Source organism: Phoca vitulina, unplaced genomic scaffold (genome assembly GCF_004348235.1).
Source record: "Phoca vitulina isolate PV1807 unplaced genomic scaffold, GSC_HSeal_1.0 scaffold62, whole genome shotgun sequence".
NCBI classification, from domain to species: Eukaryota; Metazoa; Chordata; class Mammalia; order Carnivora; family Phocidae; genus Phoca; species Phoca vitulina.
Window position 1 is genome coordinate 3,219,295 of NW_022589765.1, and position 17,387 is coordinate 3,236,681.

Genomic DNA, 17,387 nt, shown 5'->3' on the forward strand with positions numbered 1-17,387 from the left:
AACATATCTGTGTGCATATAACGTGTGTGTGCATGCGTGTGCACATGTAAAATTCAAATGAGAATTGTCCTGTTTTGGAATTTTGCTAATGCTCAAAGCTGAGGTCCATTTCCTCCTCCTCCTCCTTCTTCTTCTGCAGGTTTCAGAGCAAGGTTTAATGCTGTGCACATTCAAACATGAAAGCTATTTTCAGAAACAGAGTCCTAAGTCATGCTGTCAGTTTCCTTGAGGCGCATCTTGAGGGCATGGGCTGTTTCAGGCATGGCAGGAGCTAACATGGAAGGAGACAGCCCCACCAGCAGACACCAGAGGGGTCTGAGGAGGGTCAGTTTACTCATCCTTAGACTTGCCCTTGGTGTAGGGCACCCAGTCCAGAATCAGCCACCAGTCCGTGGCCCACACCAGCCTCCCAGTGTGAGGTCCACTTTCTAAAGAATGGACCAAGGACCTGCCAGGCACCCCCTCCAGCATGCACAAAAATACAGAATTGGTTCTTCAGCCATCATACTTGCCACATCACTAAGTCCATACGAAGAGAAGACCAGAAATTTGCGGCAAATTTATTGACACACAAACCAGACATCAGATTCAGGGGTTGACAGACTAAGGTGATGAATGATGTGGTTTTCCTCTTCAAATGTGGGGGATCCAAGAGAATTCCTCAATGCTAGGGTGGCTGCTGAGCTGCAGAAATTTGGACACTGTTAATCTGGGTCTTCTGGGAAGCAGAGGCTGAGAGTGAGTTAAGAGGGTCAGAAGTTTATTGGGTAGGTAAACTCCGGGGAGATGTCAAGAGAGGGAAGAGGAATTGGACAGGGAAAACTTCAGACGATGATACACATTTCATACCTGTGAAAAGAAATGGCTGGGTGGGGGGGAGGTACAGAACTGAGCAGGGAGAGCGTGCAGATGGTGATGCAGATATGACATCTCTAAAGGGGGCAGAAAGTAGGATTGGGCAGAAAGAACCTGAGACCACCATGCAGATCTGACAAAGTTTCAGCCAACCCAATGGTGAGCTCCGGAGCAAAGATTGCCTGTTAGAGGAATCCCATGTTGGGCAGAAAATGGACAGGTCCTAGTACCCCTGCCATGCTCAGTCAGTCATTGGCTGGAGGATGCCCAGAAAGTAAATCTTGGTTAAAACACTGCAGTGGGGGCGCCTGGGTGTCTCAGCCGGTGAAGCGTCTGCCTTCGGCTCAGGTCATGGTCCCAGGGTCCTGGGATTGAGCCCCCCGTCGGGCTCCCTGCTCAGCGGGGAGTCTGCTTCTCCCTCTGCCTCTGCCGTTCCCCCGCTCATGCTCTCTCTCTCTCTGACAAATAAATAAATAAAATCTTAAAAAAAAAACCCACTGCAGTGGATCCTGAAGGTGCTGCAGCTGGAGGCTCTCAGCTACGTTCACTCCTTGCAGCTAAATGGCAAATTCTTTCTTGAAGGGAGAGCCCAGCAACGATCCTTCACGCCTGCCACAGAGGACTGCCCCGGGAGCGCCACTAGCATGGAGGGTGGTGAAAGAATTTTTGAGAACTTGACACATGCCTCCTGGAATTTGGGGGCATCTGTGAACGTAGAGGATTCCCACTTCTCCCCCAGAGAATGCCGCAGGTGGAATAAAATAACCTACCACAGCAGGGTAAGGAGAGAAGGCACAAGTTGGGAGGGGGGAGGGGCTTGTTCTCCCATTGGTCGGCATGGGGAGGATGCTTGAGTTTCCCAAGAAACAAGTAGGTGCCTCAGAATGAAGCTGGACTCCAGCTGTTGTGAAGTTATCCTGCTTTCAGCAGGTAACCTGTTGAGGTGAGGCATCCCCAGTTAGTAAGAGGCCATGAGGTATACTATCAGGGATAGAAACTGAAGGAAGGTTGCAAGTAAATCAGCAAGAGAGCCCAGTGTTCAAACTGGGGAACTGTGCAGTGTGGAGATTTTTTTGGCATCTCTGAAGAATCCATCTATGTGTCCTCCTAACCTCTACCTCCCCCAAAAGCAAGCATTAGGGATACCTGCCACGCTGAGGACATCAAGGCCAGCCTATATTAGGCAGGAAAGAGCGACAAAAGAGACCAGATAAGTAAAAATAAAAACAAAAATGAAACATCAGAAACAAAACACTTGGGGACGCCTGGGTGGCTCAGTCGGTGAAGTGTCTGCCTTCGGCTCAGGTCATGATCCCCGGGTCCTGGGATGGAGCCCCACGTCGGGCTCCCTGCTCAGCAGGAAGCCTGCTTCTCCCTCTCCCTCTGCCTCTCCCCCTGCTTTTTCCCTCTCTCTCTCTCTGACAAATAAATAAAATCTTTAAAAAAAAAAGGAAAACAAAACACTTGGCTCCTTTTCTCTAACCCCCCACCGCCCCTTACTCTAGGGGACCCAGAAGCAGCTGAGCGAGGGGAAGGAGAATAAAAGAGCAGTAGAGGTCAGGCCTGACCTGGGATGGGAGAAGACACTGTTTGAGCGGAGTGGTTGGAGACAAAGCTTTTTTTTCTTTTTTTTTTTAAGATTTTATTTATTTATCTGACAGAGGGAGAGAGCACACAAGCAGGGGGAGCTGCAGGCAGAGGGAGAAGGACAAGCAGACTCCCTGCTGAGCAGGGAGCCCATCTTGGGGCTCCATCCCAGGACCCTGGGATCATGACGTGAGCCAAAGGCAGACGCTTAACCAACTGAGCCACTTTGCCCTGAGACAAAGCTTTTTTGTATTTACACTCCACCAAATTAAAAATGTTCAATAAATCAGGGGCGCCTGAGTGGCTCAGATGGTTAAGCATCTGCCTTCAGCTCGGGTCATGATCCCAGGGTCCTGGAATCAAGCCCCACGTCCGGCTCCTGGCTCAGCGAGGAGCCTGCTTCTCCCTCTCCCTCTGCCTCTCCCCCTGCTCATGCTCTCTCTCTCTCTGTATCTCTGTGTCTCGAATGAATAAATAAAATCTTTAAAAAAAAGTTCAATAAATCAATTATATATCCATAGATCTAAATATACATTGGAAAAAATTGGGAAAGATACATATCAAACTGTTATTTATGGTAATTACTAGGGATTTAGGGGAAGTTATGGGTGGGGCACAATTTTATTTTTTACTTTATATGCTTCTGTATGAGTTTTATTTCATCAAGCACTAATTAGTTTTAAAATAAAGAAAGTTAAATAAAACAAGTTGTTTGAAATGAACTAACTGAAAAGTATTTGATTGAGAGTTAATTTATTGTACACATTCATGAAGCTCAATGGATCTCAAGGAGGATAAACATAAAGAGAGCAACAGATACACACAGCATAGTAAAATCCATTCTCTATATTTTTTGAGTTTTTTTAAGTGGTTGTTAAAAGGTTTATCCTCAAATTCTGGGAAGATGGCAGCTTGAACAAATGTCCATGGCATACTTTCTACTCAATTCTGCCTAAGAATAACACAACAGCCAGTGTAGGCAAGGTGACGGAGCCTGGAAGCTGCATCTAAGGCCATATTTCTTTTAGGATCCTCTAGTGGGGATGAAAAACAGATTCAAGCCAAGGTCATGCTCTTCTTGGGCAGCCTCCAGCTGCTAGTGCCTGACCATTTTTGCCCAATGTGGGATACTTCAAATAAGAGATCTTTGCTCCGGAGTTACTTCTTCGGTTGGCTGAGACTGTTTGATCACCTTAAATCGGGGTGAGAGTCAAGGGATAGTGGTAGAGGACAGGGCATATCTGTTGGAAACCTGGGATAATGACAGTGATTTTGTGGTTCTCTGAGGAAGTTCAGCCTGCTCTATGAAGCCTGGTCCTGCCTACCTGCTTTCCTGAGGTCCTACAGGGGCCTGATTCAGCTGACCATGGTGGACCTCCAAGAAAACGAATCTGTTGGTTTGAATTGCTACGGTTGGAAGAGATTTCCACTTGTATTCAGGGAGACATGGGACAGAGAGGCTTCCTCACTGTGCCTCACAAAGGCATAATGGCTCTTCATCTAGTTTATTTCTGACCCACAAAAGCAAAAACTACTTAACCTTCTACCATTCACTACCATTTACCACTGCTCAAGAGACGCTAATTGCCTGCCCTAATTGCTAAGGAGTCAAAATCACAAGAAGGCAAAGAGAAATAACCCATTTAAGGAAAATGATTAACTAGAGGGAGGAAGACTAACTTGAACAATTAGACAGGTGGCTCCCATGAATGTAGAAAGGAAGAGTCAGAAGGGAATTATTAAATAATTAAACAAATTAATATTTGTAAAATGTTTAGAACAGTTCTGTCATATACATGTTTGTTAAATAATAAACTATAACAAGAAGTAATGAGAACGCCCAAGGATGTGGAATCGGAGCACAAAAAAGACCCTGTAGAACTAGAAAGTATGATTTTAGAAATTCAAAAAATCAGAACAAAAATCTTGCAAGCTTCCAAGCAGAAAGAACACATTCTGGTTTCCAGCTGATTTGGACAACAGGAGGCATTGGTGAATGGTTGGAGGCAGGGAATACGGAGAAGCCAGAGTATTTCCTCACTTCCTTCTCTGCCTCAGATAGCATCGCTAGTAGTGATTACAGCTCCTCTGTAGCCCCCACGCCTACCAGACAGGCTTCCACTGAGTAACCCTGGCCCCTGGGCTCCAGTAAAACCACTTCCTGCCTTTGACACCCCCCCAGCCTAGGGGCAGTAGATGCTCCCTGCCTTTCTTAATCTCTGAGCTATCCCTTATTGTCCCCTGTTTGGTTTATCAATTCTTCCATTATCTATGTAATCCATTCCCTGTATTTTTATATTCCCTCTATTTTATTTATTTATTTATTCATTCATTCATTCATTTAGTGATCTCTACACCCAACATGGGGCTCGAACTCATGACCCCAAGATCAACAGTCACATGCTCTTCCAACTGAGCCGCCAGGTGCCCCGTATAGCCCTCTATTTTATTTTATTTTTTATTTTTTTGAAGATTTATTTATTTGAGAGACACACAGAGAGAGTGCAAGCAGGTAGTGGGGCAAAGGGAGAGGGAGAGAGAGAATCCTAAAGGAGACTCCCCGCTGAGCGCAGAGCCCGACATGGGGGGCTTGATTCCAGGACCCCGAAATCATGACCTAAGCCGAAACCAAGAGTCAGATGCTTAATAGACTGAGCCACCCAGGCACCCCTCCCTCAATTTTGAATACTCAGAGCTGTTTCTATTTTCTGGTTGGACTCTGACTGACACTCTTACAAAGGAGAATAAACCAGGATTAGAGGTTTTTTCTTATAAGGCTATTTTTTTTTAAAGAGTTTATTTATTTATTTGAGAGAGAGAGAGAGTGTGAGAGTGTGAGTGAGAGAGCCCGAGTTGGAGGTGGGGGGCAGAGGGAGAAGCAGAGACCCACTGAGCCGGGAGTCTAATGCAGGGGCTCGATCCCAGGACCCTGAGATCATGACCTGAGCTGAAGGCAGATGCTTAACTGACTGAGCCACCCAGGTGCCCCAGGACTAGAGTTTTAATATATGACACAGAAAGCTGGAAAACACTGGAATACCATCTATAGAATGTTGGGAGTAGAGGATTGCTGGCTGACAAACCTATACCAGGCTTTGACAGGCTGCTTCTAAAATGGCTCCAAGTAATCCTCACCTCCTGGTATTCACTCCCTGTGTAATTCCCTCTTCTTGTGTGTGTGTTGGTCCTCGTGACTTGCTTATCACAGACTATGGCAAAAATGATGGGATGTCACTTTCATAATTAGGTTGTGAAAAATTGTGGCTTCTGTTCTGCTTATGTTCCCTCTCCGGCTGTTCTTGTACTCTGATGTAGAGAGCCATCTGGCAAAAAAACTGAGGACCTCAGTCCAACAGCCAGCGAGGAACTGAATCCTGCCGAAAACCATGTGACTGAACTTGGACATGGATCCTGTCCCAGCTGAGCCTTGAGATAAGACTGCAGCCCCAGCTGATAATTGATGGCAGCCTGTGAGAGACCCTGAGTGGACACCTTGATGGAAATCCTGAGAGATTGTTAAGTAGATGACTCAGTTAGGCCATGCTATTCCTGACCCGTAGAAACAGTGAGATCATAAATGTGTGTTGCTAAGTTTTATTTTTTTTAAAGGTGGAATTCAAGATTAAAAGCAATAAACAATACAAAAAGGGGCATAAATTGTTCGATCTTTAATGAAGAGATGAGCCATAAACCTTTATGTACTAAATTGTTACAGCAGCTTAAGATTTAAAACAAAACTCTTAGAAACACAAGAAGATTTTGATAAAAACCACAACCATAATGGGAGATTATAATATACCTCCTTCAAAACTTAACTGATCAAGTACACAAGAAATAAGCTAGAAAATAGATGATTTGGAGGCACCTGGATAGCTCAGTCTTTTGAGCGACTAACTCTTGGTTTTGGCTCAGGTCATGATCTCAGGGTCATGGGATTGAGCCCCCTGTTGGGCTCCACGTTCAGCGAAGAGTCGGCTTGGGATTCTCTCTCTCCTTCTTCTTCTGCCCCTCCCCCCTGCTCGTGCTTGCTAAATAAATAAATAAATAAATAAATAAATAAAATCTTTTAAAAAAATCATCTATTTTCTTTTTTTAAGATTTTATTTATTTATTTGACAGAGAGAGACACAGCGAGAGAGGGAACACAAGCAGTGGGAGTAGGACAGGGAGAAGCAGGCTTCCCACCGAGCAGGGAGCCCGATGCGGGGCTCGATCCCAGGACCCTGGGATCATGACCTGAGCCGAAGGCAGATGCTTAACGACTGAGCCACCCAGGCGCCCCGAGAATTCTTTTTTTAAGTAAGCTCTACACCCAACATGGGGCTTGACCTCACAACCCCGAGATCAAGAGTCACATGGTCTACCGACTGAGCCAGCCAGGCACCCCTAAGAGAGGAGATTTTAGAGGCTGCATTTTCTCATTGTCATCCAGTGAAATTAGAAATAAATAATAAAAGATGGTCAAAATATCTTTACTAGTTAGAAATGGAAGAACATCAATTTAATCCTAGATTAAAGAGAAAATAAAAACAGAACTCATAAAAAGTTTAGGAAGTAACAAAATGTGGATATACCAAATTCTATGGGATCACCTAAAACTTTATTTAGAAGAAAATTTACAGTTCTGGGGCGCCTGGGTGACTCAGTCGGTTGGAGTATCTGCCTTCGGCTCAGGTCATGATCTCAGGGTCCTGGGATGGAGCCCTGCATCAGGCTCCCTCTGCTGCTTCCTCTGCCGCTCCCCCTACTTGTACTCTCTCACTCTCGCTCTTTCTCACATAAATAAATAAATGAAATCTTAAAAAAAAAAAAAAAAAGAACTTTCTAAAAAAAAGGAAGAGAATTCACAGCTTTAAATCAGGAATCACAAAAGTCTAGGTAGGTCATGGAGATGTACGAAGTGGCTAGATATAAAAGTGGAGGTGGGGCCTATGGAGACTTAGCAGGGACATGACTGCCCTGAAAGCACTGGAGTCCACCAGTCTGTGATACCCCCTTTAAATGCTTTTCGTATTAACAAAGAAAAAGGGCACCTGGGTGGTTCAGTCGTTAAGCGTCTGCCTTCGGCTCAGGTCATGATCCTGGGGTCCTGGGATCGAGCCCCACATCGGGCTCCCTGCTCTGCAGGAAGCCTGCTTCTCCCTCTCCCATTCCCCCTGCTTGTGTTACTGCTTTCGCTGTCTCTCTCTGTCAAATAAATAAAAATTAAAAAATATATATAAAAAAAGATTTAAAAAAAACCAAGGGAAAAAAATGGAAAATATGGAAACGAATCAACTAAGAACACAGTGGCAAAGCTGCACAATTATCTAAAAGAAAACATAAACGGAATTAATAAAGAATAAAGCTCAAAAAATTAGTGAAACAGAAAATTGTCACAGGTTGGGTTCCCTGGGAAACAGATGCTGAGGAGGAAAGGATCCGAAAGGTTTATTGAGGAGTAAGGTCTGTGAAGCAGAAGAGGTAGGGCATGTTGGCGGCCCTGCAGACCTGACAAAGTCTCTGCCAGCTCACTGGGGAGCTGCACAGCAAAGATGTTCCAAGGATCCCGCATTGGGCAGAAAAGGTTATGCCCCAGTCCTTCCACCTTGCCCGGTCATTAGCCGTGGACATCCCAAGAGCAGTGTGACCCTCAGCTCAAAATCTGAGGTGGACTCTGAAGGTCCTAACGGCTGCCGGCACTCTTTGCGGCTGGGCAGTTAGTCCTTTCTGGAAGCGGGCTCTGAGTGTTGCCTCTCTGCCACAAAAACAATAAGAAGTGGTATAAAAAAATTAATAAAACCAAAAGCTGGCTGTAAAAAAATTAATTCAGTTTATTAAAGCTTCCGCCTTTTGTGGCAGAATTTGCAAAATTGTGCTGCAAGTGGAATCTATGGGGACAGATCTGCAAAGAGGGGACATTTAGACTATGTTGAATGGTATCAGGTAAAAACAAGTAGGCTTCAAAGCCCTGCCTTCCACGGTGGGGCCTTTAAGTCCCTCATCTTTTTAAACCAGCCTTCCTTCCACTGCTCTGTAAATAAGGAACTGATTTTTAATGATCTGAAATTAAGAAAAAGCTACCCCTCCTAGAAAACCAGAGGATCGTTGTATCAGGAAGGGCTCGGCTGGGACCTTGGACAGGGTATGTGAATGTGCCCTTGAATCCCTGAGGATTCAGAGATTTGGTGGACCCAGTTTGCCTCAACTGCCCAACTCCCTGAGATTTCCTGCCAGTTTCTGCACTGGCTTGACCGGCATAATTCAAATGGGAAAACCTCACAGTCATTCCAGTTTTCTGGAGCTCCATGGTAACATGTAGTAACAGCTGATAGGATGTATTCCACACATTGTATTATGGAATTTCTTCAAGGAATTGCTAAAATATATGGAGCTGATTGTTTTGTAGTACTCCTACATGTTTTACCTAGATTAGATTCTAGATTGTCAATAGATCCATTAAATGACTTAGCACAGTAACTATTCAGAACATTTGATCAACCTCAGTGGCAGAAATGGAAGAAACTGCACTGTCCAGTATGCTGATCACTAGCCACATGTGACTACCGAGCACCCAAAATGTTGGTAATCCGACTGGAAATGTGCTAGAAGTGTAAATACATGCAGGATGTCAAAGAGTTGGTATGAAAAAGAAAAAGGAATGTGAAATATCTCATAATTTTCCATACTGATGAATATTGATGTATTTTGGATATATTAGAGAAAATATATTAAGGTTTATCTGACCTGTTTCTTTTAACTCTTTTTAATGGGGCTACTAGTATTTAAAATCACACATGCGGAGGTGCCTGGCTGGCTCAGTCAGAAGGACGTGGGACTCTTGATCTGGTCGTGAGTTTGAGCCCCACATTGGGTGAAAAGATTGCTAAAATAAATTTTTTAAAAATAAATTTTTAAAAAATCACACATGTAGCTCACATTTGTGACTTGCATCGTATTTCTATTGTACGGTGCTGCACGAGATATTTACTGTGAAGTTTCTTGAATCCCTGTTCTTTTAAAAAAATTATTTATTTTTTGAAATTCCAGTATAATTAACATACAATTTGAATTCCTCTTCTTTCGACTCACTCGGAGTTTCAACTGGCACAGCAATGTTGGTAAACCCATCCTTCTGGCTTGCTAAGGCTTTAACTGTATAAAGGCTGATGTATATCATTACTGTGTTCATCTTCAGTTCTCCGTAATCTTCTGATTGATGGGGAGGTGATGTGAAGATATCCAGCGTCTATCCACACTGGAAAGTGCACATCGAGAGAGGGGGAACATGATGGGAAGGTCCTAAGCAGGGGCAGCAACAAAACAACAAAACCCGCATTAAGTTATCCTGCCCCGCGTGTGATAATGGTTCCAGCGAGTCCTTTTGTTGACCGACCCGTGAAGGCCAACCTTCTAGGTGTGCATTCAGCTGAGATCCTGCGGCTGTGTACCACTGTGTACCGCCCGGGCACTCGGCTGGACATCTGGTGCAGGAGGATGAACCGAGCGGCGGCCGGGCAGTGCGGCTGGAGCGGCTCCAGGAGGGACCAGGCACCGCGAGCCCGGCGGGGAGGGGGGGTGGCGGAGAAGGAGGAGGAGGAGGAGGTGGCGGAGGCGGCGACAAAGGAGGAGGTGATAGCATCCGGGGCCGCGACGCCGGAAGATGGGGCGGGCGGCTGCTTCCCTAAGCCCGGAAAACCCCGGAGTCACCGCTTCTGCGCGGCGGAGCCGATTTCGCGGAGCCGCCCCCACCGCCCTGTCGCCTCCGCTGGGAGTGACCGGGTCCCCGGGCTCCGCGTTCACGCGCCTCCCGCCTGACTCGGGGTTGGGCTTGCCTGCCCGTCCGCTCCCCAAAGCCGAGCTGTTTGGAAAGGACCAATAAAATAAATCAAACTCTTGGCTAGCCAGACTAAGGTAGGAAGGAAGAAAAGGAGGAAGGGGAGGTAAAATATTAGTAATGACGTTGTGGATAAAAACAGATCTATATTAAAAGACTTTAAAGAGAATCTCGTGTGCAACGAATGTGAATATACAGAAGGAATGATGGATTTCCTGGCAAACTATAAGCTACCAAAATTGGCCCAAGAAGGAGGAAACCGGAAGAGAGCAGTAACTGTAGACGAGAATGGAAAGTCAGCAGGTCCGGGTGCTTTCGTAGCGAAGTCCTTAACCTTTAAGAAACAAATAATTTTAATGTCATTTGGTCCCTTCTAGACCAGTGTTTTTCAAAACATCTGTAGTGAAGGACCCGTTTTTAAAAAATTTTACAATTATTGTGGATATATACTTTTGCAAAAGTTAATAAGAGTATTAGAGAAATGAAATAAGCAAAGTGCAAGCGCAATTTTTAAATTTTAGTATTCATCAGAAATAAATTACATTTCATTAAATATAATCAAAACCAATTTAACATAGGGACAAAAAAGTAATTACAAAAATGTCATGCATTGTTCATGGATGAGTCCAGCGATCACTGCTTGGATGTCATAGCAATGTCTAATTGCTATTAAGATTTCTAAACCCTCTCCACTTCTGTACTTATCCCGTCAGGGGTTGGTAACAAACAGTCCAGGGACTGGCACCAGTTCTCAGACCACAGAAACAGATGGAAAGATCCCAGATTAATTTTTTAAAGTTAGTATAGTCTTACATATGGTTATATGATACTAAAATATTTGTACAAAATATACATATAGAAATTCCAAATAAAATCTTAATAAGCGGAATCTAGCAGTGTAGCAAAAGAATAATGCACCATGACCAAGTAGGGTTTATTTCAGAAATGCAAAAATGATTCAACATTAGGAAGTTTATCAACATAATTTAGGACATGAAACAAAGGAGAAAACCAATAGTATTATGTTAATAGAAACTGAAAAGGCATTTGAAAATTCAGCAGCCATTCTTTTTTTTTTTTAATTTTTTTTACGTAGGCTCCACACCCAGGGTGGAGCCCAACACAGGACCTCAACTCACAACCCTGAGATTCAGACCTGAGCTGAGATCAAGAGTCAGATACTCAGGGGCCCCTGGGTGGCTCAGTCGTTAAGCATCTGCCTTCAGCTCAGGTCATGATCCCAGGGTCTTGGGATCAAGCCCCGCATTGGGATCCCTGCTTGGCGGGAAGCCTGCTTCTCCCTTTCCCACTGCCTCTGCTTGTGTTCCCTCTCTCGCTATGTCTCTGTCAAATAAATAAATAAAATCTTAAAAAAAAAAGAGAGAGATGCTCAACCAACTGAGTGCCCCTTCAGGAGCCATTCTTAATAAATATTTCAAGTAAAATAGAAATTTATTTATTTATTTTTTAAAATAGAAATGTAAAAGAAACTACTTAGCTATGATAAAGATTGCTTACCAAAACTCAACAGCAAACATACTAACTGATAAAATAGTAAAGTCATTTTCATTAAAATCGTGAATGAGAGAAGGATGCTGTCACCACTATTCTTCAACAACATTTTGGGTGCTCTAACTAATCTAGAAGACAAGACAAAGAAGTATTATGTGTAGCCTACTGTTAGTTGTCTTCAAAATTCTGTTCTCCCCTTCTTCCTTTGAAATATAGTTTGAGCTAAGGACATGGCTGGGAGACTACATTTCCCAGTTTCTCCTGAAGCTAAGTGCAGCCATATGACTGTGTTTGCACCAGTGGAATATGCATGGATGTGATGAGGTCAACATATCCCTCAAGTGCTTAAAAGGAAGTTGTTTATCCTAGACTTTTCTCCCACCCTGTTCCTCACGGGCTGGAACATAGATGTGACTGTAACTTGACCTCAATCATGCAGATGAGTAGAACACTCCAGTAGATGGCAGGGCAATAAGATGAAAGGAACATGAGTCACTGAATAACCTGGAGGAGCAAGGGTATTTGTTCACCAGCCTGGACTGGTCAGCGACTGTGTAAGAAAGAAAGAAACTTCGATCTTATTTACACCACTATATTTCTCTCTCTCTTTTTCTCCCTCTCTCTCAGGGGTGTTCAGCTTTTACCACAACTAAAATGATAGGAATTCACATTAGAAAGAATATGCAAGTATTATCCGATTTATTTTTTATTTGTTATTTTTATTATAAGATTTTATTTTTTTTAAAGTAATCTCTACACCCAGTGTGGGCCTCGAACTTACAACCTCGAGATCAAGAGTCACATGCTCCACTGACTGAGCCAAACGCCCCCCAAATTATCCTATTTAAAAAATTACATTTGTAGAAAACTTACTAGATTCTAGTTTTACAAAAACTGCCAGAAGTAATATAAGTTTTTGGTGAGATGGTTAACTATATGAAAATAGGCAAAAACCAATAATATTTATGTTATCAATAACCAGCTAGAAATAGTAATGGGAAAATATTCCATTCACAACACTGACAAAAATTTCAAATGCTTAGGAGTGAGGGGTGCCCGGCTGGCTCAGTAAGTGGAGCATGAGACTCTTGATCTTGGGGTTGTGAGTTCAAGCCCCACATTGAGGGTAGAGATTACTTAAAACTTAAAAAAATACCTAGGAATGAATGGAAGAGGAAATATACAGAATTTATATGAAGAACAGCATAGCTTCTTATTGAAGAACATAGAATAAAATCTGAAGAGGGGCGCCTGGCTGGCTCAGTTGGTGGAGCCTACAACTCTTGATCTCAGAGTCCTGAGTTCGAGTCCCATGTTGGGTGGCGAGATTACTTAAAAAAAAAGATCTGAAGAAATGGAAAGGACATAATGTCATAAGAACAGTAATCTTCCCCAAAGGACAAATATAATGCAATTCAAATAGGACTCTTATAAAAATCTCATATTATTTAATTAATCATAAAAATTAATATTTTATTTATTGTTTTAAATGAATGAAATATTCATATGGTCCAAGTTCAGAAGTTACCAAGAGGCATGCAGCTCTCTTCACCCCTCCTCCACCCCTCCCTCACCCCTCCCCCAGCCACTCAGTTATCTTCTGCATAGACAATTTAGGTCACAAGTTTCTCCCATTTACTTTCAGAGATATTTGAATCATTTTTTTACACAACATTCCCACTGTTCTTCATATTGCTTTGTCTTAACAATGTAACTTTGAGATGTACCTAAAGAGCTTGCTTCTTGTTACTTTGTGTATACAGAATTTCATTTTAGGGATACATCATTGTTTAACTAGTTCTCTTTTGATGGACTTTATTTTTTTTTTTTTTTAAGATTTTATTTATTTATTTGACAGAGAGAGACACAGCGAGAGAGGGAACACAAGCAGGGGGAGTAGGAGAGAGAGAGAAGCAGGCTTCCCGCGGAGCAGGGAGCCCGATGCGGGGCTCGATCCCAGGACCCTGGGATCATGACCTGAGCCGAAGGCAGACGCTTAACGACTGAGCCACCCAGGCGCCCCTCTTTTGATGGACTTTAATATTTATTTGTTATTTTATTTTTTTGATGGACTTTAATATTTAAAATACCTTACCAATCTCCTTCTATTACAAACAATACTTCAATGAATAGCATTGTATATATGATTTGTATATTCCCAACTATATAATATATATATATATATATATATAAGATATATTTCTAGACATAGAATTTCTGAGTCAAGCAGCATGTACATTTTAAATGCTTGTAGATGGTGCCAAACTGCTCTCCATATAAGTTGTATCAATTTATATTCCTACCAACAATGTATGAAAGTGGGTGTTTTCCTGCATTCTCACAAAAATAGCATTTTATTAAACTTTTTGGTCTTTGTGTATCTGTGAAGTGTGGTTTCATTTCACATTTTACTAATTATGATGAAGTTTGAACATGTTTTCATACATTGAAGAGCCATTTATATCTATGTTTTGTGAACTGTATGCTCATATTCTTTGCCCGTTATTCTACTGGGTTGTCGCTCATTTTCTTGTTGATTTTATTGTGACTCTCTACATGTTATGGAAATTGGTCCTTTGTGAGATTAGTTGCAAGTATATTTTACCAGATATTAAAGGTACCATAGAATCACCATAATCAAAACATATTGATTCCTGTATGGTACGTATACAGGAATAAAAACTCAATCAATGAAATATAATTGTCCAGAAACAAAATCCAAATAAGCATTGTAAATTAATAGATAACAAAAGCAGCACTTTAATTCAATTGTTTGATAAACTGATGTTGACACAATTGGCTATCCACGTGAAAGAAAACAGCCATGCCCCTATCTCATACCATATCAGAAATATAACTTATTTTATTATTTTACTTATTTACTTATTTTAATAAAATTATTTTAGAGTCCAGAAATAAACCTATTCATATATAGTCAATTATTTTTAAATAAAATTATTTTGAAACAATTTTAGATTTACAGAAAAATAGCAAAGATAGTATAGAGTTTCCATATACCTTTCACCCCGTTTCTTTTATTAACATATTAACATAGATGGTACATTTGTCATAATTTGTTCAAATACAGCAATATTGATTCATTTTTATCAACTAAAGTCCATACTTTATTTAGATTTCCTTAGTTTTACCCTAATGTCCTTTTTCATTTAGATTTCCTTAGTTTTACCCTAATGTCCTTTTTCACTTCCAGGATCCCATCCAGGATACCACATTACATTTAGTAGTCATATTTCACTGGGCCCTTTTTGATTGTGACAGTTTCTCAGACTTTCCTTGCTTTTCATTACCTTGACAGCTTTGAGGAATACTGGTCAGCTATTTTGTAGTATGTTCCTCGGTTGAGGTTTGTCTTCTCAATATTAGACTTGTGTTATGGGTTTTGAAGAAGACCACCACAGAGGTAACATGCCATGTCATCACATATTAGCAAAGAGGACATATTATCAAACTAACATCATTGTTCCTATCAACCTTGATCACCTGTTTGAGGTAGCGTTTGTCAGTCTTCTCTACTGGAAAATTGCTCCCAGCCCCCCCGCCCCCCGCCAATGCTCTACTCTTTGGAAGGATGCCACAGTGCACAGTCCACACTTAAGTAGTGGGAAGTTATGATGTACCTCCTTGAGGGCAGAGTGTATACATAAATTATTTGGAATTCTTCTGAGTGGGAGATTTGTCTCTTCTCCCCTATTTCTTTATATAATCATTTATTTATAATAGTATGAATCTACTTTGTACTTATAATTTAACACTACTATTTCTTGTTACTTAAGTTGTTCCAACTTTGATTATCAGGAGCTCTTTCAGTTTGGCTCCTGTGTGCCTTTGACCTACCTTCATCATTGTGGATTTTTTTGAAGATTTTATTTATTTATTTAGAGAGAACAAGCAGGGGGAGGGGCATAAGGAGAGGGAGAGAATCTCAAGCAGACTCTCCACTGAGCACGGAGCCCGACATTGGGCTTAATCTCACAACCCTGAGATCATGACCTGAGCTGAAACCAAGAGTTGGATAATTAACTGACTGTGCCACCCGGGTGCCCCTGAAGGTAGATTATTTTAAAGGATTTTTTAAAAGCTTATTCAGTTTTATTTTATTTTTGGTAATCTCTACACCCAATGTGGGACTTGAACTCATGACCCCAAGATCAAGAGTTGCATGCTCTTCCAGCTGAGCCAGCCAGGCGCCCCTGAAGGTAGATTTTTTTTGTTTTAAAGATTTTATTTATTTATTTGACAGAGAGAGACACAGCGAGAGAAGGAACACAAGCAGGGGGAGTGGGAGAGGGAGAAGCAGGCTTCCCGCTGAGCAGGGAGCCCGATGCGGTGCTCGATCCCAGGATCCTGGGATCATGACCTGAGCTGAAGGCAGATGCTTAACGACTGAGACACCCAGGTGCCCCTCATTAGGCTATACTTCTAAGAATACTTACGGCAGGGATTGAGTCCCGCATTGGGCTCCCAGCTCGGTGGGAAGCCTGCTTCTCCCTCTCCAGCTCCCCCTGCTTGTGCTGTCTCTCTCTGTGTCAAATAAATAAATAAAATCTTAAAAAAAAAAAAAAAGAATGCTTATGGCAGCATTGTTTGTGGAGGCAAATCTGGAAACTACCTGAATGTTTAGCAGTAGGAAAGTAGATATGGTTATCCATATTATGGAATTTGACACAGCTATTAAAATATGAATTAGATATATAATTTATTGATCTGAAGATTTCCATGAAGCCTCATAAAATGAAAAAAGGTTATTGCAGAACAATGTGTATGGCATGAGTTTTTTTGGGGGGGTAACAACCAACAGCAATGGCAACACAACCCCTCCATATGTGGATTTTTCAGTATGAACAGAGGCCAGAGAGGAGATGGGTTAGGTTGGGTTTCCTCACCGTGAGACACTGAGGCAAGGCTTTGAGTACAAATAGTCTATATGGGAGGTGATAAGCATCGGTAGAGAAATAGAAAAGTGAGGCATGGAAGGAAGGAAAGCAATGCAAGGTGCATTAGTGAGCAGGCATGGTTCTGGGCAGTTGGGTCTCAGTCCTCCGGGGGAATCTCTAGGTGGCCATGGAACACAACTCAAGGTTGTCTCACCTGGGCCGGAGGCGAGGAAGCTGGCACTATTCCCTGCCAGTCCTGTCAGGGTATGGCCTCATTTCTTTTGGCTGGCTTGAGGGAGTTTCAGAGGCTTCCACTTAGCCATTTCTATCATAATGGCTTCTACTTGTTAGGTGAGGGAACAATTTGAGGGTTCTTCTAACTGCTGAATATGTCTCTTCCAATAATATACTCAGGGACCAGAGAAATGACCACAGAAAGGGTGTGGATCCATTGGCTTCACTGTAAGACTTGGGCCAAGACTCCATTTCCTATGAAGCCTCCACACATCGCACTCTAACAGAGGGCCCCATGATGGTGCTTTAGGTTCCCTGACATCAGCTCCACAAAATATGGGTATTCCTTCCCCTCTACTTTACCGTCACACTGATGAATGGCTTAGGTCCTGTGGAGGCAGAGTCGCTGGAATCATAACTGTATATATTTGCTGTGGATTTGCAGGGTCCTTCCTCAAGGGGACTTGGCCTTTCTTCACTTGATCAAT

General features: G+C 42.5%; 1 long non-coding RNA gene across 2 annotated transcripts in view; it reads left to right on the forward strand.

The window, feature by feature from the left end:
- The window catches only part of LOC116623865, a 66,514-nt gene extending 60,156 nt beyond the window's left edge, over positions 1-6,358 (forward strand). Inside the window, exons 3-4 of one of the 2 annotated variants that reach the window (XR_004297787.1) lie at positions 1,438-1,634; positions 5,758-6,358. This is a non-coding gene — a long non-coding RNA (uncharacterized LOC116623865). Of the gene's footprint in view, positions 1-1,437; positions 1,635-5,757 lie in introns of those variants that run through there. The other variant, XR_004297786.1, reaches the window with a different exon arrangement.
- The last annotated feature ends 11,029 nt before the right edge of the window (positions 6,359-17,387 follow it).